This window comes from Pelodiscus sinensis, chromosome 12 (assembly GCF_049634645.1).
Source record: "Pelodiscus sinensis isolate JC-2024 chromosome 12, ASM4963464v1, whole genome shotgun sequence".
Classification (NCBI taxonomy): Eukaryota; Metazoa; Chordata; order Testudines; family Trionychidae; genus Pelodiscus; species Pelodiscus sinensis.
In genome coordinates this window covers 18,788,656-18,814,848 of record NC_134722.1, presented here as the reverse complement: position 1 = coordinate 18,814,848, position 26,193 = coordinate 18,788,656, and the positions used below count along the sequence as shown (strand labels likewise).

Sequence of the window (26,193 nt, the reverse complement as noted above, 5' to 3'; positions counted from 1 at the left end):
TTCCCGAACGTGAACGTCAAAGCATTTGCGCAAGAAGCACTGATTTCGGACAGTAGAACGTCAGTGCTTTTGCGCAAAATCAAGTGGCCAGTGTAGACAGCTGGCAAGTTTTTGCGCAAAAGCACTTGCTTTTGCGGAAAAACTTGCCAGTCTAGACGCAGCCACCATGTGTATGCTAGTGGTTGCTAATCTGTATCTCAGAGTATGAGTAAATGCATAGAAAGTTGCTTCTGCACAACTGATTTCTTAACTGACTTTTTTTTTAAGGTTAAAGGTCTTATGTTTTTGCTTGCTAGTACCCCATCTTGGCACTGTTTTTGAAAAAAACCAGGATTGCCTAGGCATGTTTAATTATCTTATTTCTGTTTTATCCTTGTCACTTTTGCTATAATCCAATTAAAGCAACTTTTGTAACTGAGGACTAGATTGTGTCATAGAACATCTATGGGGGTGAATCCCATAAAAATTTGCTGCTGGATGTAGTAGAAATTAATATAATCAACAATAAGACTGTCAAGCACTGGCATACTTATAAACCCATGGGTTCAGTGGGGATTCTATTATGATCTACCTCCTTTGCAATAAATTTAGAGCATATTGCCTTTCAGTATGAGTATTTTCCAATCCGCTACATTGAAGTATTGCACATAAATACATATGCTGTACCCCTAGATTTTCAGATCTGTAAAAGCCGGTGCTCAGCATAATAGTTGTTAAATTCTCTAGTTGGTAGCCAAATTTGTTCAGTTATCTCAATTACTCTTCAGCTAATTTTATTTTTTCCTGCTATTCATCTACTTCTCATTTGAACAGAAAACCATTCACTACTCTGCCAGCTACACATTTGAAAGCAGCAGTGGACACATTTTATATATCAATATGAATAAGAACCATAGAGAGACTAACTGGGTAGCAAAAAACAAAACCCCAAAACCACATCCGTGGCTCATTAGATAACCAGATAATTTGTCAGAGGGATTCACTAGATGTGACTAGAATAGAAAGTGAACATTTAATAAAAAGACAGCCTGTTTCAGTGCTTTTCTTCCTGATTTTTATAGCACTAATATAAGAATCTATAAGATAATGAAACATTTTTAATCAACTAACTTAATAATGCTGGCATCAACAATGCCATCATATTGAGGCAGTAGTGAATTAGTTGAAAAGGAGTAGCAATTTTTTTAACCACAATGCACAGACTTGCTTGTAAGAATGTAACACACATATTTAATCATAATTATAGGCCGGGTCTTAATTTTTAAAAATATATTTTTCCTGTCAAAAGTGATTTTGCTTTCTGACTTTGTATAGGTGCAATATCTCTGTGTACTCTTAGCTTTTGTGGTCATTGCTATAATTTGGCTCACTTGCTCAAATTGTAGAACTTTGGTATCAGAATTGTCAAGTGTTTCACACTTCTGAGTTCTCAGATATAACAAAGGTAAGAAATCATTTTTGTCCATGCAGTGAATTAAGATGATACATGGAAGTAAGGTACTAATATTTTGTCTGCACAGTGGAAAAATCATTGGGAATCCAGCTCAGCTGATATAAAAAATGTTTATCACAAAATAAAATGGCTGAATTCAAATATAAAAGGTCTTTGCTGCAATTGCAACTATAGCTATATTGCTATAAAATTATATAATTCTGTAACTAAGGTATAGGCAATAGATTAGATTTGAGTTGTAGGTTTAAGTGGTAAAATATAAATAGGATTACCCCACAGGGTATAGAACTAATAAGCGGGTATAACTGATGTGTGTGTATTAGATATTTAAGTAAAATGAGGCTGTAACACAAGACTTTAAGTCTGTAGGCCTTAAGACATGTAGTTTGTCCATAGAAGGACTCCAGCCTGAAAATGGTTGGCAGGACTAGTTGACTGAGAGAGAATTTTGTATCGGTAACGTGTAAAATTGTAGTAAAAGATGTGTCAACCATTGATGCACTGGAAAATATGCTATAGTGTTCCTGTTCATACCACAAAATACTGAATAGTAATATTTTGGGGATTCTGTAGTAACCTCAAGTTGCATAACTCACAACATAGATGTTAATGAGAATATGGAAAAATAAGGGACAGCCTATGAGAAATGGGACACCCTAATATCCATGGAGTTTGCAAATGTAGTTAAGGGAAAAAAGGTTAACACTGATATGTGCATCGGTGAACCCTAATGATAAAAGAAGTGGCCAGCCTGTGTACTGGGGAGAAAGTATGGGGAGCTGCCAGGATGACAACCGTGGATAATGATAATGACGAAGATAGTAACTAACACTCAAGTACCCCAAGAGTAGATATGAAAAGTGAGGTGATGCCATTCCAGGGCTAAAAAACTTTGCAATCATTCCCTATTATGTTAATGCTTTTGGAGTTGTTTATCTACTTAGTGACTGTAATTTAAGGGACCTGAGATAAATTACAACTATTTCTCATGTGCTTCTAGGGGGTCTCATTTTAATGACACTGATGATGTTGATTCTGAGGCTTGTTGCCCACAGGAGATTGAACTTTTGTTGACTGCTATGGTCTAAAATGTGATCAAGAATCAGTACCTCAATTCATCAGTAAGACTGTAGATTCGTAATGTTTTTCTTGCCTGAACTTTGCTAAAGGCTTTTCTATATATGAAGTTATTGCATATATATGTATGTGGGAGGGTATGTATATAATCAGGGCTTGACAAATCACTGTTTCTACTCACCTGTGGTGAGTAGATTTCAGCCGGTCACCTTGGTCACCCTGTTCAGTGGTGCTGCATGCATGCACAGTGCTGGTCTGGCACATGCGTGGTGCGGGACTGGCAAGTAGATCTCGCTGCGGTTTGTCGAGCCCTGTATATAATACTGCATGGATTAAGTTAAATAGGAGCAAGACACTCTTAGGCATAAGAAAGGGAGGCATAAGGGGGGTTTCACAAGGCATAAGGGAGCGGTCAACAAAGGCGTTCCCTGTCGACCAATCTGCATCTTGACTGCTGCTCTGTGCCAACGATCAGCTGAGCTGGCACAGCGTGGCGGCCATTTTTATTTGAATGAAGCCAGGGATACTTAAATCCTGGCTTCATTGACTATATCGGGTAGTCTAATTTAAATGCCTCTGGCAACAGAGGCATGTAGTCTAGACATACCCTTGTTGTGTCCACACATGGAGTTGTTCAGGAATAGCCATTGTTCATTACATTCATACCCTACCTCAGTTCAGATTAAGTTTTCATATGTTGACAAGCCTGAAAGAAATCCCCTTGTTAGTTGAACAGCTGATTCATCGTGTTTCAGTTCTGGGAGGAAGGAGGAGGAGCGTGAATCAGTGGATTTGTGGTACTCCAAAAGTGCTGAGAGGGAAAGGGAAGAGTAGGAAGTGTGGGGTTTCATTACCCCTGTGCACAAGAGTTGTGTGGGGGCATTCACAGGCTGCAGGTGGAGCCCCAGAGGGATGCATGCAGTCTGTGGGGTGTAGGTTGCCAGCCACTGATTTTAGAGCCTTAAATGGGAGGTAATATTTTTGAAAATCTAGCTATGTTTTTAGAGCCCTACCTGGTTTCTGGATGGTGGTTTGTTTTTTGTTTTTTACAGTTTTGGCAACAATATCAAGCTTTGTGTGCAATGACTACCTGGAAGAGGGTGTTATAACTGATGTAGTTGAAGTGCAATAATCTTGGTGTATAGCTCAGCACCACAAGAGAACAGGACTAAAGCCTGATCTAGTTAGATTGACGTACGTTACCTTGCATCAACCTAGCGGTGCATATGTCTACACTTCAACTTGTCTCCTGCTGACATATGCACCCTGTTACACTTACATAGGGCTTATTACTCCTAGGGAGATCAATGCTGCTGTAATTGATGCAGAGGGTGTTTTAATGGATCTAGAGAAGACCCAATAAATTGATAGTAGAGCACTCTCCGGTTGATTCCCTTACTCTACCTCTCCCAAGAGGAGTAGGATAAGCTGACAGGAGAGCTTTTCCAGTTGACACAGTGCAGTGAATACACTGCAGCAAGCCCATAGTAATGCCACTTCTGGCTATGTCTACATTACACAGTTATTTCAGAATAAGCTATTCTGGAATAGTTATTCCAAAATAGTTTATTTCAAAATAGTATGTCTACACTGCAGGGTTGCAGTGCAACCACTACACTGCAGCCTCAAATTTAGTCTTAGGCAGGGTTCCCTAATGCAGATGTTTTACAATCCCAGGAGGAATAACTTAGAATGGCCCTGGTGAGGGGCTATTTTGAAATAACAGAAGTGAAGTGTCTACACACGCCTTATTTTGAAATAGCTATTTAGGAATAGGTGTTATTCTTAATAGAATGAGGCCTACAACAGTCAGAATAACCCATTAGTTATTTTGAACTAATGGAATTGCTGTGTAGATGCTTGCGTGGTTACTTTGGAATAATGGCTGTTATTCTGAAATAACTTTGCTGTGTAGGCATACCCTCTGTGAGCAGAAATGAGCCATTGTTGATAATGTGAGAGTGTATACACAAAGTTACCTGTCTTGACCCCATCCTCTAGCAGCTATCCCACAATGCTGCATGGGGTTTATGGAGACTTGAAGACACTACTTCCCTTTAGAGTCCTGCAAATTTTTAAAATGCCTTTTCCTGATTTGTCCTTGGTGAGCATACCTACCAGTTTGCCATTTCTATGCCCAGCTGAGCATGCTAGCTACATGCTTCAGACATGCTTTGGCTCAGAGTGGACAGAAGATATTGGATACCTCTGAGCCTATAGTGGGAAGATGCTATGGAGTAGCTGTAGAAATATAGCCATCTACAAGCAGAGTGTATGGGAAATGCAGGAGAAAGGGTATGATGAGGGCCAGCAGCAGTGCCACATGAATGTGAAGGAACCGAATACATCAGGCATTGTACCAGAAAGCTAGGGAGGCAAACAGTCCACCTGGTGCTGTGCCTACTTTTACAAAGAGCACATCTCCGCCCCATCCCCCTTCTGTTCTGAAATGTGATTTGTCCTTTTCATATGTGTTCATTTTTTTAAATTGTATCCTTTGGTATATATGGTTGTGACTATTTTTTTCCACTATTTGATCTGAGGAAGTGGGTCTGGCCCATGAAAGATCATCACCTAATAAACCATCTTGTTCATCTTTAAAGTGCTACATAGTCCTGTATTTTGTTTCAGCTACACCAGACTAACACGGCTACATTTCTATCACTGTTTTAAAGTGCTCATTGAAAGCCTTGCTGAGCTATGAAGCTCTGTGTTAAGCTTCTCTAATAGCCCTTATGCATGGTTGTTCAAACACAGCAGACAGTCACTCCACCTCTGCCACAAACCTCCTCCCCTTTCCCTTAACTTCACAGATATTACGAAGTACACAGCAGGCAGCTATAACTATTGGGTTTTTTTCATTGAGATCCAATCTTGTGAGTAAAAAACAAATTCAGTGTTTATTCAGTCTGCCAAAAGCACATTATTTTATCATTCTTCACATGCTGAGCTGGATGATTAATCTCTTTTGTGCTGCTGAGTTGACTGGTGTATGGCATTATAAGCCAGGGGACTAAAGATACGATTGGTCTCCCAGTTCAACTGTTAGCATATTGACATTTATGGTAATTCACCAGTAAGCAAAGAAAGTCCCTATGTTCTCAAAGATGAACCTTCCTTGACCAGCCAACATTGGTGTTGGTAAAGCAGCCCTGGTGATCTATGAATGCTTTCATAAACATAGAAAAGTAGCACTTTCTGTTGAGAGACTCTGAGTCAAAATGATCCGGTGCAAAAATAGGGATGTATGATATCTATTGCTCTGTCACAGTTCAGGAAACACATTACTGCAATTCCATCCACTATGTTCTACACATTGCTCAGATACAATTCTGCAATGGAGGAAACAGTTCATGGACCAGCACACGTGCATGACAACATTCCTCCTCCCCCAATCCTCCTCTCCAAAATATTTTCCACTGGACTGATAACAATTCAGAACTGCAAGTTTCTACAATGTGATCACTCACTTTTCCATTTTAGGGGCAGCTCTTATTTTTGGTGTTCATGTGCTGGACACAAGTTCTGCAGCCACTGCTCATTCCAAGCCTGTAATACAATTCAATCCCAGCTGTCAGTGTTTCTTTTTATCTTGGGGCCAGAAGCAGCACTCCACCACCTGCAATTACATTGTGAAAGCTTTTGACAACTGTGAGCTGGTTTTCTCCATGTTGTACACCAATATGTCCTCCAAGAAATCATTGTGTTTCCCACTGATTATGTACTTCTTACAACTCAGCAAATACTGGAGGGATATGCAGTATGTATTTACATTAAGTTGTGCCAGCTGTATATGTCTATCAGGCTGACAAGCAAAGAGGGCTGTGTGGGTTTATAGATTTTTTTTTTAAAACCAGGAAAAATTGTGGGATATAGTGGTATGGAGACAGCTGCATATTGAGAAGTTGACCTTTTGCTCCAGGCATCCCTGTGTGATTCATTTCTGCCCCACCGTGCATTGCCACAACTTCCCAAAAACAATGTGCTGTAGATAGTGGCAGGTTGAACACTGGGATACCTACCTATAGTGCAACATACTGTATATTGACCCAAGTACTCATGGTGTGTGCACACAAAACAAACACAAGGAGCTACCTATATATGCACACAACAAAGATACTAACTGAGGTGGTGCTATATGGATTTAAATTGTCAACCAAAGTTCGTAGTATAGATATGGTCTAAATATACTTCTGCCAGTATAATTGCATCTACTCCAGAGGGTTAAACTATTAACTATAGTGGTTAAAAAATCATGCCCCATATTTCTGTCAGGACAAAAACCGTAGTCCAAATTTTAGTGCGCCCATTACCCTACCTTGGTTATTGGAAAGCTCATGATAATTCTACTACCCCTAGCTGTATATGTGGTCATCCTTTAGCCATTCTGATGAAGACTGAGTTCCTGAAATGCATCTTTTCTTTTTCCCTGGATAAATTACATATGTGCCTTAAAATTACCCTTTTTACCCATTGTAGCATCCTTATAAAACCCATTAATGATAGCAAAGTACAAAAGGGTCACTAGGGTCAATTCTTCCTGTTTTTATACATGTCTTTTTAAACAGGTTCAGTAGGAAGTTAGAGAACAAGGATCATTAGTATTTCTCATTTTAATTTTATTCACCTTTTAATTCTCTAATTCTTCTATCCACTTGCATGGACTTGAGTTTATTATTCACCCTTTATAACTTCTACAAAAATGAAGCTGAGGAACTAGAGAGAAAAATTAAGATAATATTGATACATTGTAAATGGTTTGGGTTTAATTCTAGGTTCTAGTTTTAGTTGCTATACATTTACTCTGAGGTAAGTATGTGTGGAATCTACCCCCTTCCCAACTGTTTTCCCCTATACCCAACTTTGCGCTCCTTCACTCTTGTGGTAGTGAGTTGATTGATCTCACACAGCTAAATTTATACCCTTCCTCTCAATGAATGGCCTCTTAAAGGTTATGTCTACACTACAAAAACTCTGCCAGGTCCAAGGAATGCAAGATGGAAGAGCAAACATACTCTTTTGGGGAGTCCTGTATACTTCATTCTATGAGGAATAAGGGCTCCTCTGAAAGAGGAGACTTTTCTGCCATTTGGCCCTGTCTAGGTGGGGCCAAATGGTGGAAAAGCCTCTTCTGGAAAAAGCAATCAGAAAAAGCTATGCATATTATGGAGCACAATTTGTATAGCTTTTTTTAAAAAAAAAAAAATCTTCTAGGCTGTGTCTAGACTGGCCAGTTTTTCCGGAAAATCAGCTGCTTTTCCGGAAAAACTTGCCGGCTTTCTACACTGGCCGCTTGAATTTCTGCAAAAGCACTGACTTCCTACTGTAAGAAATCAATGTTTTTTGCGGAAATACTATGCTGCTCCCATTTGGGCAAAAGTCCCTTTTGCGCAAAAGTCCCTTTTGCGCAAAAGTTTTGTTTTGCGCAAAAAAAACCCTGATTGCGAAAATGGCGATCAGGGGTTTTTTGCACAAAAGCGAGTCTAGATTGGCCACGGATGCTTTTCCGCAAAAAGTGCTTTTGCAGAAAAGCGTTCATGCCAATCTAGACGCTCTTTTCCGAAAATGCTTTTAACGGAAATCTTTTCCATTAAAAGCATTTCTGAAAAATCATGCCAGTCTAGACGTAGCCCTGTAGTGTAGACCTAGCCTTACTCTCCAAGCAGCCCTAGTCTCTTCACTGGGACTACTTGTAGAATCAGATGCTACTCTGAGTGTGTAAAAGTGGCAGAATCTAGTCATTAGATATAATTTAAATGGAAATCAAATGAGCAAAAATAGAAGGCTGCTTTTTTCCTTCTAGCATTCATCTTGCTGATCTGAGTCTAACTGGGACTTTTCAGCTATCCATAAAACTAATGAAAATTAAATGTTACCATTTTGTGTATGAGCTGTTTTTGCATACCTCCACTGTGGGGAATTTTACATAATGCTTTTTACATTAGCACTTCGGACAGGAACTCTAATTCCAGCAGCGTCAACTTGTTGCATTATTATTTAACAATAATTTTTAAAAATGTAATTCCCACTTCCACGTGAGCATTCCATCCCCAGAATGCAGATTGTGCATACAAACCAATAATGGTGGGCATAAATAATGTCTGATGTTGAAATTCTTTATTTAATATTTTCATAAATAAAGCATCCGCTATTTATCGTAGGGCAAAGTATAACAACACACATGGTGTATACCCATATGTTAGTCGTAGTGATTCATTACCATTGATGAAATAAGTACTACCAATATCAATTGGCAATTGATAATTTGACATGTGCAGGTAGGCAATACTTCTGTAGTGTGGATTTTTTTTTGGCATGCTATCAGATAAGTAAGAATAAATGTAAAAAAAAACCCTTGCAATATTACTGTCATCACAAAGCAATGGCTATACAATAAAAACTTAGAATCCTAGAACTGGGATGGACCTTGAGAGGTCATCGAGTCCAGTCCTCTGCCCTCATGGGAGGACCAAGCACCGTCTAGATCATTCCTGACAGGTGTCTGTCTAAACTGCTCCTAAATATCGCCAGAGATGGAGATTCCATAATCCCCCTAAGCAATTTATTCCAATGTTTAACCACCCTGACAGGCAGGAAGTTTTGCCTAATGTCCAACCTAAACCTCCCTTGCTGCAGTTTAAGGCTATTGCTTCTTGTCCTATCCTCGGAAGCCAAGGAGAACAATTTTTCTCCTTCCACCTTGTAACACCCTTTTAGATACTTGAAAATGGCTACAATGTCCACCTCTGTCTGCTCCTTTCCAGTCTAAAAGAGCTCATTTATTTCAGTCTTCCCTCATAGGTCATGTTTTCTAGACCTTTAATTACTTTTGTTGTTCTTCCTTGGACCTTCTCCAATTTCTCCACATCTTTCTTGAAATGTGGAGCCCAGAACTGGACACAATACTCCAACTGAGGTCTAATCAGCACAGAGTGGAGCGGAAGAATGACTTCTCATGTTTTGCTCACAATACTCCTGTTAATGCATCCCAGAATCATGTTTGCTTTTTGTTGCAATAGTGTCACACTGTTGACTCACGTTAACTAGTCATTCACCAGGACCCCTACATCCCTTGCTGCAATATTCTTTCCTAGACAATAACTTCCCATTCGGCATGTGTGAAATTGATTGTTCCATTCTAAGTGGAGTATTTTGCATTTGTCTTTAATAAACTTCATACTGTTTATCTCAGACCATTTCTCTAGTTTGTCCACATCATTTTGAATTTTGACTCTATCCTCCAAAGCACTTATAACCTCTCTCAGCTTTGTATCATCTGCACACATAATAATTGTATTCTCTCTGACATCATCAAAATCCTTGATGAAGGTATTGAACAGAACCAGTCCCCAAACAGACCTCAGCGGAACCCCACTTGTTATGCCCTTTCAGCATGATTGTGAACTGTTAATAACTACTCTCTGATACTGTTTATCCGGCCAGTTATGCACCCACTTTATAGGAGCTCCAGTTAGGTTGCATTTCCCTAGGGTTTTTTTTATAAGGTCATGCGAGACAGTGTCAAATGCCTTACAAAGTCTAGGTATACCATGTCCACTGCTTCTCCTTTTTCCACAAACTTGATATCCTAGCAAAGAAAGCTATCAGATTGGTTTGACATGATTTGTTCTTTAGAATTTCTTGTTGGCTATTACCTATCACCTTATTTTCTTCCAGATTTTTGCAGATGAATTTCTTATTTTCTTGCTCCATTATCTTCCCTGGCACAGAAGTTAAAACTCAATGCTCTGTAGTTTCCTGGGTTGTTCTTATTTCCCTTTTATAGATTGGCACTACATTTTCTCTTTTCCAGTCTTCTGGAATGTCTCCCAACTTCCATGATTTTTCAAAGAACATAGCTAAACGCTCAGATACCTCCTCTTTCAGTTCCTCGAGCATTCTAGGATGCATTTCATTGGGCCCTGGTGTCTTGCAAACATCTAACTTTTCTATTTTAATTCTAAACCTACCAATTTCTACTAGCATTCACCATGCTACTCATCCCATCACCATCCATCTTCTTGATGAAAACTGAAACAAAGAAGTCATTAAGCACTTTGCCATTTCCAAATTTCCTGTTGTTTCTCCCTGTTCACTGAACAATTGGCCTACTCTGTCCTTGGTCTTCCTCTTGCTCCTAATATACTTACAGAACATCATCTTGTTATGGCTCTAGATACATTTAGCTCATTTTGAGCCTTTGCTTTTCTAATCTTACTCTTGCATACCTGTGCTATTTGCTTATATATTCATCCTTTGTAATTTGACCTAGTTCCCCTTTTTATATGACTTTTAATTTTTTTTTAGATCATATAAGATCTCCTGGTTGATCTAAAGTGGTCTCCTGCCATACCTTCTATTTTTTCCTATGCAGTGGAATAGCTTGCTTTTGGGCCCTTTAATAATGTCCCTTTGAAAACCCTGCCAACTCTTCAGTTGTTTTTCCTCTTAGTCTTGCTTCCCCTGGGATCTTACCTATTAGCTCTCTGAGTTTACTAAAATCTGCCTTCCTGAAATCCATTGTCTCTATTTTGCTGTTCTCCCTTTTACCATTCCTTAGTATCATGAACTCTATGATTTTATGGTCATTTTCACCCAGCCTGCCTTCCTATTTGTGAAAACGAAATCAAGACCAGCTTCCCTCCAGTTACCTCAAGTAACTAACCTACACAACTTTGTAGAAAAAGTATGCTTGGTTTCAAGGGTTAGCTTCTCAGTTGACACTAGATGGAGCATGAATCAAGGGACTAACCAAAAAGCGCCGTCTGTGGTTACCTCTGGAGAGTAGGAGCCTAAATTTTCAGTGGGTATCCATAAATGTAGCTCCATAGAAGTCACTGGAAGCTACATAACAACATCTGACTTTTGGAGCCTATTTACCATCCTCAATATTTTTTTTTCAGAAGAGTAAACTTCAATGTTTGGTACCTGTTAGCTTTGCTCCATCATGATCAGATACCTTGGAAAGTGCTACCCAAGTAACTGTGTTTTCACTGGTGCTTCACTCACCTGTCTCTGGGTGTTGGACTTTTGAGGGTCTATCCCACGGTTCTTTGTGCTTCCATAAACTAAACTACACTCTGTTTCTTTCCCAGTGAATTGTAGGAGAACTTGTTTGCTTTTGTGGGTACAAGGAGGTCTTGCTGACACTAGTGGACTATCTGCACTCAAGTGATTCAGCCTACTCACTGCAAAGTGGGCGAGCTACCAGCCCAAGTGAAAACAGCCTTCAAGTGCATGTCTAGACTTCTAGCTAAGTCAGGGTCTAAAGCGTCTCCCAAGTCAGGTTGAGAGGGTTTTGTGTGTAGATGAGAAGGGGACAACACCATAGAAAGATCATGAGTTAACTTGGTATTGAAGACATACATTCTATTTGTGACTTGTATGTATTGGTCAATCACTTGACCGCTCTGTGCCTCAATTCACAGGGGGCAGCATAAGGATCTAAAGGACTTTCAGATCCCCCTATGAATGGATGTGTTCTAGTACACCAACATATGAGTTACTGACATTTTTAAAAAATCCTTTTGCAATAAAACTGCTGAGTTTTCAAATGTATTCAGTCCACACTTTGATAGAAAAGATTAAGAAGACTGGCTTTTTAAAATGTAGTCCCTAGATAAAGATCACAGCTTAATGGGGGCAGTGGTAGTCAGAAATAATTAAGGACAATGGCAGAGTATGACACCCCAAAGAAGCATGTCTTTGTGAACAGTTCCCAATGGAGAGATGAAAAATCAGTATCAGTCAATGTATTCCCAATGAACTTCTGCCAATCTCAACCCCTGAACAGAACTTAAAAGAAGGAAATGTATAATCATGCCCACCTCTATCGTTCATGTTGTAGTGAACAGAGGCATTAGCTCATAATTCCATCTAAAGCACAGTTCAGGCCCTTTCTCATTGTGCACATCTTTTCATTTTCTAATAAATTAGGAGGTTAACTCACTTTTCATCTCTGCCTTTATCATTCAAATAAGTTTTCATTTTTGCAGAAACTAGCAATCAGATTCCACCAAGGGAAGGCAGTATATCATCTGCTTTCTATATCAGCCATATAGTCATGCATGGTTTTCTTCTGTTTGAAGAATTAGTCAAGCATATAATAAGTAGAGCTGACTATTTAAAACTTTTTCTTCTTAAAATGATGTATTGTCAGATTTTTGATTGGAGACAGTTCAGTCTGGATGTCTGCCATCTTGCCAGTGTCTAAAGGTGCTCTCAGGTTTAAAGTCCACCACTAGTAATTTTTTAGTGTTACTTTTCACATAATAATATTTTTATTTGTGAAGTCCCTCCTCTTCCTTCTCCTCCTTTTCCTCCTCCTTCTTCCTGGAAAAGTGTCCAGGGTGCCACACAACAATTGCAAAAAATAATTTCTCCTTGCATAAAAACAGTCTCAACCTTGACAAAATTACAAACAAGAGTGGGGAAAGGTTAGCAAAAGAAGATTCAAACAATGAGCCAGATTAAGGAAGGAGTAAATTCTACACTGTCAGGGCAGTTACAGCAAAAGCTCCATTATCTACTGGCCTCCAGCACAAGAGTGAAATCTCTATTCACTAGGTGGCATGTGAGCATTAAAAACTATCTGGTGGGAGGATCTCAAAGAAAATCTCAAATATAGCCAGAGCCAGTACAATTTGCAGTCTTATAAACCATTAAAGCTACTTTAACGTGACTCTGCCACTGCATATACAACAGCGTAACGAGCACAAAGAGGCTGACTATCTTAATGTGAAGAACCCAGTGTAAAAAGTACAAAGCAGATGTCTATGAAAAGAACACAAAGCATCTGAATTTCATCAGGATAGCTCAATCCCATAAGCAATCATGCAGGCCCCTTCTGAATCAACTGCAAGCTGTGGATCAGGATCACTGATAACCCAGAATGCAGAGAATGACAATAATCGAGCCTCCAGGTCACCAGGTTGTCATGAGATAGATAAGGGTATGATAAATGAGCTCTGCAGCTTCTGTAGCTGAAATCACGTTTCTAAATCATGTCCAACACTTAGCTTTCATTGAGTAGGGAATGGAAAAAAAAGATGCTAAAACATATCACACGAAAAATCCCAAAGTAAATATGGTGGCAGATGAATGTGACTCTTTTTTAATGTGACATTTTATAGTTTCACCTTTTCCTGATACAATGTTAAAACATACAAAAAAATGGGAAATAACCATGTAGAGGACTGTGTGTCCCGAACTCAGGGCTACTGCACTAAATTACATTTTATTTGGGTTTGTAAAGACTGCTTTGAGCCTAGATTACCCAAACAGGATTATCCCCAGATAACATCCTTGAAGACCTGGGATGACTTGTCACTGGAATCTTGGGACTATGATTTGGGACTGGCTATAGAAATTTGTTTTTCATATTCTAGTGAGAGCTGTGTATAGTGTGATGGTGCTATGTCATACAGGTAAGTTTGCTGACTTTTTGATTCATAAGGTCAGCCCCAAGCCTCTCCCACATTTTCCTAAATAAACTACCATTTTCCCTTCATGTGAACATTGTCTGAGAAGGAAGAAGTAAAGGGATCTTAAAGTAACCCACATAAGAGTAGTTAGAGAAAGAAGTCTGGGGTTCATGAGATCTGCATTCAGTTCCTGGCTCTAGTGCAGACTCACTGGCAGTGTCTAGACTGGCCTCTTGAATTTCCTCAAGAAAACTGACCTCCTACTGTCTGAAATCAGTGCTTCTGGCGGAAATACTATGCTGCTCCCGTTCGGGCAAAAGTCCTTTTGCACAAAGCTTTTGCGCAAAAGGGCCAGTATAGACAGCTCAGATTTGTTTTGCGCAAAAAAGCCCCGATGGATAAAATGGCAATCGGAGCTTTTTTGCGGAAAAGCACGTCTAGATTGGCACAGATGCTTTTCTGCAAAAAGTGCTTTTGCAGAAAAGCATCCATGCCAATCTAGATGCTCTTTTCCAGAAAAAGAATTTGAACCTGAACAACACATTTATTATCTGGCCAGCAAAGCAGCATAACTTTAAGCACATGAGTAGCTCAATTGTCTCTTAAGTTGTTCTAGTTACACTAATGATTAAGTTCTTGGCTGAAGTTGTGTCCAGCTGTTACCTCTCATGATACAGGCAGTCCCCGGGTTACATGGATCCGACTTACATCAGATCCCTACTTACAAACGGAGTGAGGCAACCCCACACTAGCTGCTTCCCCCCAGCAGACCAGGGAGATGCGGAGCGGTTTTTCTCAGCAGACACCTCAGCTTGAGAATAAAGGACTGAGGGAAGTGAGGTGTGGGAGAATAAAACTGAGCTCTGGAGAAATGTTTGGCTAGAGTTTCCCCTACAATATGTACCAGTTCCGACTTGCATACAAATTCAACTTAAGAACAAACCTACAGTCCCTATCTTGTACGTAACCCGGGGACTGCCTGTATACTGACAGAATAAAGCCAGAGGGAGATGAGTAGAAGGGAAATACATTAGCCACAAATTAAATAGGTCCCTGTTTCCAGGGTAAGCTAACAAAGGCTGATCTAGAACCAACAGGAACCTGGTAGAATCAATCAGGCTATCAGGCCAATTAAAATACCTGATGCCAGTTAGGAGGCTTCCAGACTCAAGGGAGCCAAACAAATCACAACACCTGAGGGCCAACAAACAATCAACTGAGACTGCTTTAAAAAGGCTTCCCCTCTGTTAGCTTGGTTTCTGAGGAAGGAGCTGGAGAGTATTTAGGAGAAGAAAGTGGAAGCAGGAACTAGGCGGAAGAGCCTGCAGTAAGGAAGGTGCTGGGGAAAGCCTTGGGCAAGTGGCCCAGGGGATTGTAGCTGTCACACCGCTGTTACAGGAGACATTTGCAGGCTGCTGTTTTCACAGAGCCCCTGGGCTGGAATCCAGAGTAGAGGGCAGGCCTGGGTTTCCCCCACCGCCCAGTCCCCATTTCAATACCAGAAAAGGACTGCCTTTGGGGAAAGGGTTTGTTTAGTCCTGTACCACTTGGAAGGTCCACAAAGACTATGGAGCTTTCACCCATCTTGGCCAATGAAGAGAGTAGCTCAACCAACAGCAAGCTGGTGCCCTAGAGAATGGATATAAACTGAGGGCTGCAGTGAGCCTCTGAGGCAAGCAATCTGTCTGAACATGCAAGACCCATTAAGGCTGAGGAGGAGCTTTGTCACAATACATAGACTAAAGCTCTTGGGACAGAAACTTTGTCTTCATTGTATGTTTTTACAGTGCCTAGCGTGATAGGTCCCCATCCCTGTTTGTAACTTCCTGGTGCTATTCAAACAAATAATAAATCTTTCTTGGATGGCATCAGAACATAAACAGGTATTGGAAACAGAAGAATTGTATATTTTTGTTTCCTCTGAACACTGAAATAGTGAAATCTTTTTTTTTTCTTTTTTACTTTTGTTAACAAACTAACAAATCTATATGTATTGTTGGCAATGCCAAGTTGTAACAATTTATTATGATCTGTAAACCTTTAAAGCAGTGGAGCTATATGGATTTATAGCAGTTGAACACGTAGCTCAAAATTTTTAGGCAAAGACAGAATGGCTGAAATATCAAGGGGGGGGGGGGAAGTGTATAACATCCTCTGTAATTATTCTGAAGTCATTAATTTATGTAAAATTACTAAGCATGATAAAAAGGTCCATATAGGCTTTGGCTAAAGAACCAATCATTTTACTGCATGTTAATCTTTATTAAAATAATTGATTATCTTTATCTATTTTCTGAAAAGAAAATGGATTTGCAGTGTTATATTTGAACACCAAGATGCAGAATCCTAAATATTCTCTTGCTCAGCCACTGTCTTAACATTTGAAAGAAAAACATATAGGCTGTGTCTAGACTGGCAAGTTTTTCCGCAAAAGCATGTGCTTTTGCGGAAAAACTTGCCAGCTGTCTACACTGGCCGCTTGAATTTCCTCAAGAACACTGACTTCCTACTGTCTGAAATCAGTGCTTCTTGTGGAAATACTATGCTGCTCCCGTTCTGGCAAAAGTCCTTTGGCACAAAGCTTTTGCGCAAAAGGGCCAGTGTAGACAGCTCAGATTTGTTTTGCGCAATAAAGCCCCAATGGCTAAAATGGTGATCGGGGCTTTTTTGCAGAAAAGCGCGTCTAGATTGGCACGGATGCTTTTCCGCAAAAAGTGGTTTTGTGGAAAAGCGTCCGCACCAATCTAGACGCTCTTTTCCAGAAATGCTTTTAACGGAAAATCATGCCAGTCTAGACGTAGCCATGCAGTGCAGTCAAATCTGGCTAATCTGAACTTCTTTGTAAAATCCACTCTTAATAATCTATTAAATAAACCCTATGACAGAACACATTCATAGGTACCTGATAGCTAGTGTGAAAAGGAACATCCATCCATTCCATATTGTTACAGTGCAGGACTCTGTTCCCAACCAAATGCAAAATTGCTATACTTTTTACAGCATAGACAGCTATTTTCCATAACACAATTTTATGAAAACACCCCTGCAGTTCATGTTTAATGGTTTTGGCTCTAATGAGGATCTCAAACATATAACACATTCAAGTAGATTAGTTCTCCCTTAATATCAAGGGATTGCAATTCACACTGAAGCAGTATGTTTCAACTGTTGTGCATTACTGAGTCATTGGGGCATGCTTTGATGTGTCGAGAGCTAAATAGTAAAATGAATGGCACTGGTCAGTATCTGAAAAGGTCTAAATAGCCTAGAAAGTCTTTTAATTAACTTGGACTGTTAAGGTTTTCCTTTTCAGAAATACAGTCTGCAACCCAGAACATCTGAGTTGTTCACTATCTGTCCCAACTCTTGTTTGTTGGAGCCCAGTCAGACCTGATAACTGACCTAGGGTATGTCTACACTACCACCCTAGTTCGAACTAGGGTGGTTAATGTAGGCAACCGGAATTGCAAATGAAGCCCGGGATTTGAATTTCCTGGGCTTCATTTGCATGTTGCTGGGTGCCACCATTTTTAAATGTCCACTAGTTCAGACTCCGTGCCCGCGGCTACACGCGGCACAAACTAGGTAGTTAGGATTAGGCTTCCTATTCTGAACTACCGGTACACCTCGTTCCATGAGGAGTAACGGTAGTTCCGAATAGGAAGCCTAATCCTAACTACCTAGTTCATGCTGCGTGTAGCCGCGGGCCCGGAGTCCGAACTAGCGGACATTTAAAAATGGCGGTGCCCGGCAACATGCAAATGAATCCCGGGAAATTCAAATCCCGGGCTTCATTTGCAACTCTGGTTGCCTACATTAACCACCCTAGTTCGAACTAGGGTGGTAGTGTAGACATACCCCCAGTCCCTTTGAAATGTCATCCCTTCAAGATCTATCTAAGCCTCTCTGTGGCCACATCTAGAATGGGATCTGGATTCAGGGTTTCTTTGTCCACTATTGGCTGTTTCCTTTTCTTAATATCTTTACAAGGCCATAAGTGAACATGTAGAGCTGTACATTTTAACAGTTTCCAATCCACGCTACATAAACAGCTCCCAGATACTATTTTGATGGACATCCCATCAGTGTGTTTGGCAGCACAAAGGTAACCCACGCCCACCCTTTACTAAGGTCTCCCTGTCCTTTAAACAATTGAGCTATCTGTCCCCGATGCAAACTACCCTGTCTTTTCTTTCAATTACTCTCCTGTGTTCAACCGGGCTTCCCACTGTTCTTTCCCAACTGTTGTTCTGCTCTTTAATGAAACATCTTCTCTGAGGTTTGTTCTCCTTGAAAGTCTCTGCTCTTATATTTCCCAGCAGGCTTGGTTTCTGATCACTTCATATCCCTTGTTACATGACCCTTATATCCTTCCCTTTAGCTGGAGCAGGTGAGGCTGTGTACCCAACGTCCTTAAAGAACCAGTTGCCCCTGTGACACATAAATAAGAGAAAAATTACTTCTGTCTGAACAGTTATTTTGCTATGACTGTCTTCAGTGTGTACCTAACATGGAGCCAGAGATTATTATTTCCAAGGAAAGTGAATAAATGAGCTTTTTTTAGAAAGTGATCACATGCAATGCAGTAAGTGTGTATATGTGTGTGTTGCACTAAAGGAAACATAGGTTAACGGATGGACTTTTAACTACTTCTTGCAGTGCAAACCCTTCTAAATGTGGGTAAGAAAGATAGCAAGGGTGGAAGTTACATTAGTGATTTTCAGTTTGATCTGAAATCTTTTCAGTGAGGAAGCACTTGCTGTGCTAAGTTGGAAATGCATGGTTATGACCACTAGCGAAATACATACAACAGACATAGGTTAATACATGGCTTTGGACACTTGGGTTCAAAGTCTAAATTGCTCTGTCTGTATTTTCAGATGCCTATGATTACAAACAGAAAACTGGACATCTGTGCACGTAAGATGATTAATAAGAAATGCAGGTACTTGATTTGTGTAGATAAGTACAGAGTTTTGTGCACACAGATAAATGGACCTGCAAATACTGTAGGCACCACCAGAAAACCTGTTGAAAATTTTGCTTTTATCCTCAGATTTATCTAAAAAAATATATTTTTATTAAGCAATACATTGCTATAAGCATGTGATGGACTGACTTTGCATTTTTAATTCAGGCACTAACTAGTAGTATGTGATTGAGTTTGAATGTGAATTTGAATGCAAAATTGATGCCCATATTTTTAAAAGTTTGCTTATATCCTGTTATTTGGAACTGAACATTTCTTGGTTTCTTGACACTAATACAGTTTTCTTTATGTTGAATGATATGCATCCATCACTTTTTTAAAAAGTCTTAATATCTTAGAGTACATTTTCAAAATGGATTAATAACCTAATCTTTCCTCATATATGTAAGCTCAAATCTGTCACAGTTGACAATGGCAATCCGTATAATGTAGTATAGTAGGCCAACTTGTAGAAATGGACAAACAAGAGGATCCTGTGATCCTGATGATACCTGTGTTCAGAAGTTCTCTTATTTGGAAAATATTTGGCAATGTCAGAAAAGTGCAATAAAAAAGAGAAGAGATTGGAGATGTCACATGCAGTATCTGTGCCAAGGTTGTACGATTGAGCCAAGTTATCCCTAAGAATGTCACTCTAGTCACATGCACTGATTTCAAAGAATACATACAACTTGACTGAGCCATAAATGAATGGTGCAGCAAAAGACTCCTTGGAGTTCTATTCAGACTGGTACAATGCCATCGGGGCTTCCAAGAACACCCTCAAACTGAACTGGTACATCATAACTTGGAAACCCCCAAGATAACTGGTTAAAATCAGACTGAATAGCCAGGTAAGACAGAAATAACAAACATGATATATAACCATAAAAGAAACATGGTAACAAATTGACATATATGTTAAGTGGAGATCAATGATATACTGACCAATGGGAAAAATACACTTGACTGTTAGGAAGGTAAGGAAATACAAATAAGGAGAAAGGGAAACATCTCCTATTGAATATGCATCAAACTTAACAATGTCCATGAAACATAAGATAAAAATGGCATCCCAGCTTAGGTGCAGTAAGAGAGGGCGATATAGTCCTTAGGAGGTACCAGAATGAAGACCACTGGTGATGATGGCGAAGAAAATGATGGATAACCTTTGGGTTGTACTAGAAGGAATGGTGTGAGTATATGGAAATATAAATATAAATTACCTATTTATCTTGTGAAGGTGAAGGTGTTGGTGACAATGCTAGATGTCTTAATAAACAGCATTTTTGTAAATATACAAGTGTTCCTATAGTGTAAGGGTTACAACTGTGTTTGTCAGGGTTCCCAACCATTGAGTAACTTAAATACAGGGCCTGACTCTGGGACCTGTCAATCCTCAAAGTGGTAACTAGGAATGCATGAGTAATGTATATAATTGTACACAATCCAAAGATCAAACAGGTAGAAGTCAGACCCAGTGCCATCTCCCCTATTAATTAGATAGTTGTAACAATGTGAGAAGTACATTTATTCTTAACATCCAAAGATAGTAATGGACCAATAAGAGGTGCTACTGCTGTTACTGGCTTGTTTTGGCTTTGTTTCTTTCTGTTTGTGGCCTGGGCAAAGGAAAGATGAGAAGACTTAAGTGCACAAGTGGTGGGACTCCAGCAACTAGAGTAAGAGGCTATGTCTGTGTTATGCTACTGTTGCATGGGAACATACATGACATAAACCAAATTAAGGTATCTGTTAGAGGTAATGAAAACAGAGGTAGCCAAAACATTTCAGGGGACTATACTCCCTCAGAGCACATCCACTATGTGTGAATAAGGCCTCTGTGGTATCAACTGTGCAAAACTGAACATGTGGTTTTGTTCTCCGCCAACAACAGAGTGGTGTGACTGGGCCATTGACTTTCTTTGTTCCTTCTGTATTCTTGTTGTCATACTTTGAATTACGAGTAGTTGTTATTGCTTACTGTGTATTACTCCTCTCTATGGTAGGGCAAATGGGCTGTAGGTTAGGGTGCTTGGGTTTTAATTACTAATTTATTTCTAATCATTTATTTGTATTAAAACTGATGAGATTTGTTTATAGAACCTGATGTTTTCTTACATAAATATTAGATGAGAAAATCTCATATGTCTTATCCACCAAATACAGCAAAGCTGAGACAGTACATGGAGTCAGTGTGTGTTATATATAACCCTTCCGCTGGGTTGTGCCAGCAGCAGCCAGGGCCGGGTTCAATATCTAGGGGTTCCTTTTCATCCATCTCTTACAGAACTGGCTCGAGCCCCCACCCACACATCTGGGAAAGCCACACACACTCCTGGGTGTCTCTGAGAGGCAGTGCTTCCCCACTTGCAAGTGTAGCCTAATCTAAGATTGTTTAAATTCTGATTACCCACATTTAGGGTTAACAGGTTCTCTATCCCAGGACCAGGCCCAGTATTCAATTATACTATGATTGGGAACCCTGATATGCACGGTTGCAACACTCACAATATAGAAACTCTTGTATATTTACAATATTTACAGTTTATTAATAAAGTTAGCACAGTCACAAACATCTCAATTTCATAAGACATCTCAATTTCATATGTACATTCATATTTCCTTACCAAAGTATCACTCAGAAAACAGCATTTCACCTCTTCTGCCTAGCCACAGGGACCTGTCTTTTCTCCCACCCCAATGCAAAGTACATAGTGTCACCTTAGTCACAGTAGATAAGAGGATCTACTACAGGGAGGACTCAGGGTCCCAACAGGATTTTTCCTGTAATGTTCGACATGCGTTTAGCAAGCCAGGAGACAAACTGTGAACAAGCTCTGTACTAAGACCAGTCTGGGGTACAAGAGCCATTTCAATAAGAACTAAACTACGTATTTTCAATTCCAATGCAAAATCAGTGCTGCTGTATGGCTCGGAGGCGTGGCGTGTTGTCCACAGCAACACTAAAAGGATTCAGATATTTGTCAATAAATGCCTTAGACACATTCTCCAGGTAAGGTGGTATGATAGAGTGCCAAATGAAACCTTGTGGACCAGGACAAATCAGAACCCAATAGAGGTCCAGATTAAGAAAAGTAAATGGCGATGGGCAGGCCACATTCTGCGTAAGGACTGTTGGGAATGTATCTAATGAGACAAGTGTTAGAATGGAATCCAAAGGGAAAGAGGAAAAGGGGACGTCCCAAACAAACATGGCGACAAAGCTGCCTGGATGAAGTAAAAGCAGCTGGCTTAACATGGGATCAAATCAAGACTATCACTAAGGATTGCAAGAGATGGAGAATGATTGTGGAGGCCCTATGCTCCATTAGGAGCCCAAAGGACTAATAGATATACTTACATAATTCTTTCTAGAACAGAACCCTGTCCTTTAATTGATTGTAATGCACACATGGCACTCATTGGAAAGTGTATTCAGAGGCTGTACCATCTTGTTATACTCTAGAGCAGGAGCCGCTGCACTCTAGGGGAACCCGACTCACCAGATAGCCTGGTGCTGGGCTATAGTGCACCCATACTGCTCCTATGCCTAATGGCATCTGGACTGCCACTCAGCCTGGTCAGTGCATGGCACCAACAGACTTGTGGTTGGCTGGGGAGAGGGGGAGAAGGCAAACAGCATATGCCCACATACAGGTACAGCAGGACCACTAATTTGGGCTCTTGCTAGACTCTTATATGCCAACATGTCTTTGCCCCAGCTAGGAAAGGGCATGGACCTGTACCCAGGTAGGTTAATGACAAAGACCTCCCCCAAGGAGTTGCGTGCTGCTCTGTTACTCTTTGCGTCCTTCACAAACTTGGGCAGACATAAGGCCTAGTATACGAGACCTGAACCTCGACATCAGTCAAGCTAACACAAGAGCCTACGGGAATGCTGAGAGCAGCTTTTAGAAGATTTCTTGCATTAGAGTTTTTAACTATTACTGAATTAATCTAAATTAACACAAACATATTATTAGCATGATAGGAAAGTAACTTGATAGGCTACACAAGCGCAGAGTCTGAGCGTAGAAAAGAAGCTTTTAATGAAAGAGGGAGAGAAGTAATGTGGCATTAATTTGGGAAAACACCACAGACAGAGTTCATAACCCCCCACGAGTAAACGTCCCAGCTCAACTGGATTGAGCAATGTCCTTTGCCTCTCAGGCTCACAAGTCCAGTAATGTAAGTGTCCCATTCACATGCCCAACTTTCTCCATATCCCACTCACAGTTGCTGCCCTTGGTCTGGGCAGACCAGAGCTCAGAGTTGATTTTCATAGCTTGTCTCCCACCCGGGATGGTGGGGATAGGAGGCGTCTCACACACTCTATTGGCCACTCACCACTGCTCCTCCTGGCCGCCCGCATGTTCCCGCTGGCCCCATGCGCCCGCTGGCCCCCTGTAGTCCCTCCCGCTGGCCCTGCACTCCTGCCAGCTGTCTTGCTGGCTGCCTGCTGCTGTTCTTCTGGCCACAAACCCTGCCCTACTAGCTGCCTGTGGGTTTGGATCTGGGCCAAACCTAGTGATTTCCGCATTGTGGGCCAAGAGCTGACCAGTGGAAAATAGAGACCCCTTATGGAGTCTGTTTTAGTTCTATCATTAGAACAGGAGTGTGTGTGGGAGGAAATAAACATGTTGAACCAGCCTTACAGCTCATGCCTGGAGGGCATGTGGCCTGCTGGTGCAGAGCAGATGTGAGCTAAGCTCTGCTCTGCTCTCCCCCCCCCCCCCCCCAATCCAATCCATTTGAGTCTGGAAGGGAAAGGCTTGCCCATCCGAGATACTTTACAATGACAGTGTGTCTCCTGCAAGCACTGGTGTCCTATTTTACAATTCCTACATTTAGGGTTAGCATGGTTTGTGACCCACAACAGCCAAATTAGTTACAGTAGGCAAAATACAATTCTAACAATTGAGCAGCCATCAGGCCTATACCACTGGCTGAACTGGATTTACATAAGCTCACCCAGGATTTCTTTCCCATTGCAGCATGAACTGTATTTACATAATAGTTCAATACCTTAAAGGACTAAACAACTGAATAACCACACCTAGGATTCCTGTCCCCTTCTAGCTGGCGGCATTGGAAGCAGTGGTTCAAACCCTGCTTTCACACACTCATACACACTCTCTCTCTGGGTGCGTCTAGACTGGAAAGATTTTGGCAAAAGCCACAAAAGTCCACATTGGCCGCCTGAATTTGCGCAAGAGCACTGACTATGTAATGTACAAAATCAGTGCTTCTTGCATAAATATTTTCACGTTCCTGCTCAGGGATAAGCCCTCTTGTGCAAGAATTCTTGCGCAAGAGGGGCAGTGTAGACAGGCACCTTAATTTTTTGCACAAGAAAGCCAGATGGCTAAAATGGCCATTGGAGCTTTCTTGCACAAAAGCGTGTCTAGATTGGCACGGATGCTTTTGTGCAAAAGCACTTTTTGAGCAAAAGCATCCTTGCCAATCTAGACGCTCTTTTGCGGAAATACTTTTAACGGAAAAACTTTTCCATTAAAAGTATTTCCGCAAAATCATGCCAGGCTAGACGCAGCCTCTGTGTCATACTTGTTGTTGCCTGGGTCCTTCAGAGCAGGACCTGCCGGAGGTGAGGAGGATAGAGTGGGGAAGGGCTCAGGATGCGAATTTATCTCCTGCCTGCCAAGGGTGTGTTCTCTCCTCTCCTCCCCAGACCACCCCCATCTGCCAGGACCATGTTCTCTCCCTCTCCACCCCTTTGGCTCAACAGGGGCACGTTCTTCCCTCTCCGGTCCCCTGGCCTGCCAGGGGACTCTTTCCCTTTTATGTCCCCACCAAGCCCACCAGAGATGTGATCTCTTTCCCTGGCCTGCACAGCAGCCAGGGGCCTTTTCTCCTCACCCCCACCCCACCCTTGGTTCTGTGGCCAAGAGTCAGAAGTGGAGGGAAGGTTCTGAAGCAGGGGGACAATTTACTTGGTGTGTTGGCAGGCAAGATGTCAGAGCCCTAGCCCTACTGTCCACTTGCTTGGTGATACAGCTGCCCCCAGTGGACATTCTGTAGATAGATTTCCCCTGTCTACACTCTGCCACCAGGGGCCACTCTCAGTATAATGTTCCTCCAAACAGTATCCTCTTCCTTTGCATGGTGTGGAAAACTGTCCTTTTCCCAGGGCTTCTGGTTGTCCTATCACAACCAAGCCCTGACCTTGCTTTAGGTAAGGAGAAAAGGAAACTGTATACCAAATTGGGTGGCCTTACCTCTTACCATATAGAAGGAGCTCTTGAACAAATGGACTCGCAAACAGACAGATGCACCATACACAACAGTTATATACATTGTTTAGATTGTCACTTCATCCGAGTTGGCCCATCTTTCCTCACACAGATCAGTTAATGATCAAGAAAAGACTTGTTCCACTTTTGATTTTTTTTTCTGTGTTAAACTTATTTCTACAACAAGGATTTATTTTTACTTTTACGACTATATAATACATAAGCATGCAGAAAGAGGTTATAGTCACAAAGGATTATAAACAGCTGTTCTCATTTAATTCAAGAAAAATCAGGATAGGTCTCTAAAATTATTTTTATAGATATTTCGTAAATATATGCCTGAAATAACTGCTTTACCCTTCTGAACTCTGATCAGAAACCTTTCAATATGGGGCAATCTCAGAAGACATGAAGATGAGTCCTTGTCCCATTCCATTCATTCTAGCATTTTGATGTGAATTTTGCAACTTTTTTACTTTGTAAGATCATTGTGTGAAAATATCTAATCAGAATTTCCTCTTGCATTCATACCAGGAGAGGGAACTTGTGCCTAACATTACATTCTGTCTATCCTCCAGGGAAAAATTACTGGTTCATTTTTTTTTCCTGACAAGTCTCACAATGTCAGTATTGCTCTGTATTGTTGTCCTGTAGGGAAAAAATCGAATACAATATATTTGTTCTTTTTTGTCTATTTATAATTTTCTTAAACCCCTGCCCAGAAAAGTACTTGAGCACATGCACAGCTTTATGCACATGATTAATCCCTTAAAGTCCAGTGATATTCATCATAAAGCCTTTGTCACAAATCAAATGGATTCAGTCAACAATGGGGTGCATTTTTTTTCAACGCTATATGGGGGATTTGAGCAAAAAGTTCCAATACATGTCAATATGGTTTAATGGTTAATTTTAATGGAAATTTGGTATCTAAATCCTTCCATATGCTTTTGAATATTTCAACCTAGGTGTCTGGTCCAAAGGCCAGTGAAAGTTATCAGATAGACTCCAATTGAC

The 26,193-nt window shown here is 40.7% G+C and overlaps 2 long non-coding RNA genes across 3 annotated transcripts in view; one reads left to right on the top strand and one right to left on the bottom strand.

The window, feature by feature from the left end:
* Positions 1-26,193, top strand: part of LOC112547006 (uncharacterized) — a 195,492-nt gene that overhangs the window by 117,922 nt on the left and 51,377 nt on the right. Inside the window, exon 4 of one of the 2 annotated variants that reach the window (XR_012906807.1) lies at positions 18,834-19,463. The exons of the other annotated variant lie outside the window; for it this stretch is intronic. This is a non-coding gene — a long non-coding RNA (uncharacterized LOC112547006). Of the gene's footprint in view, positions 1-18,833; positions 19,464-26,193 lie in introns of those variants that run through there. 2 annotated transcript variants of the gene reach the window in all.
* Positions 1-26,193, bottom strand: part of LOC106732523 (uncharacterized) — a 34,650-nt gene that overhangs the window by 6,680 nt on the left and 1,777 nt on the right. The gene's annotated exons all lie outside the window — the stretch shown is intronic.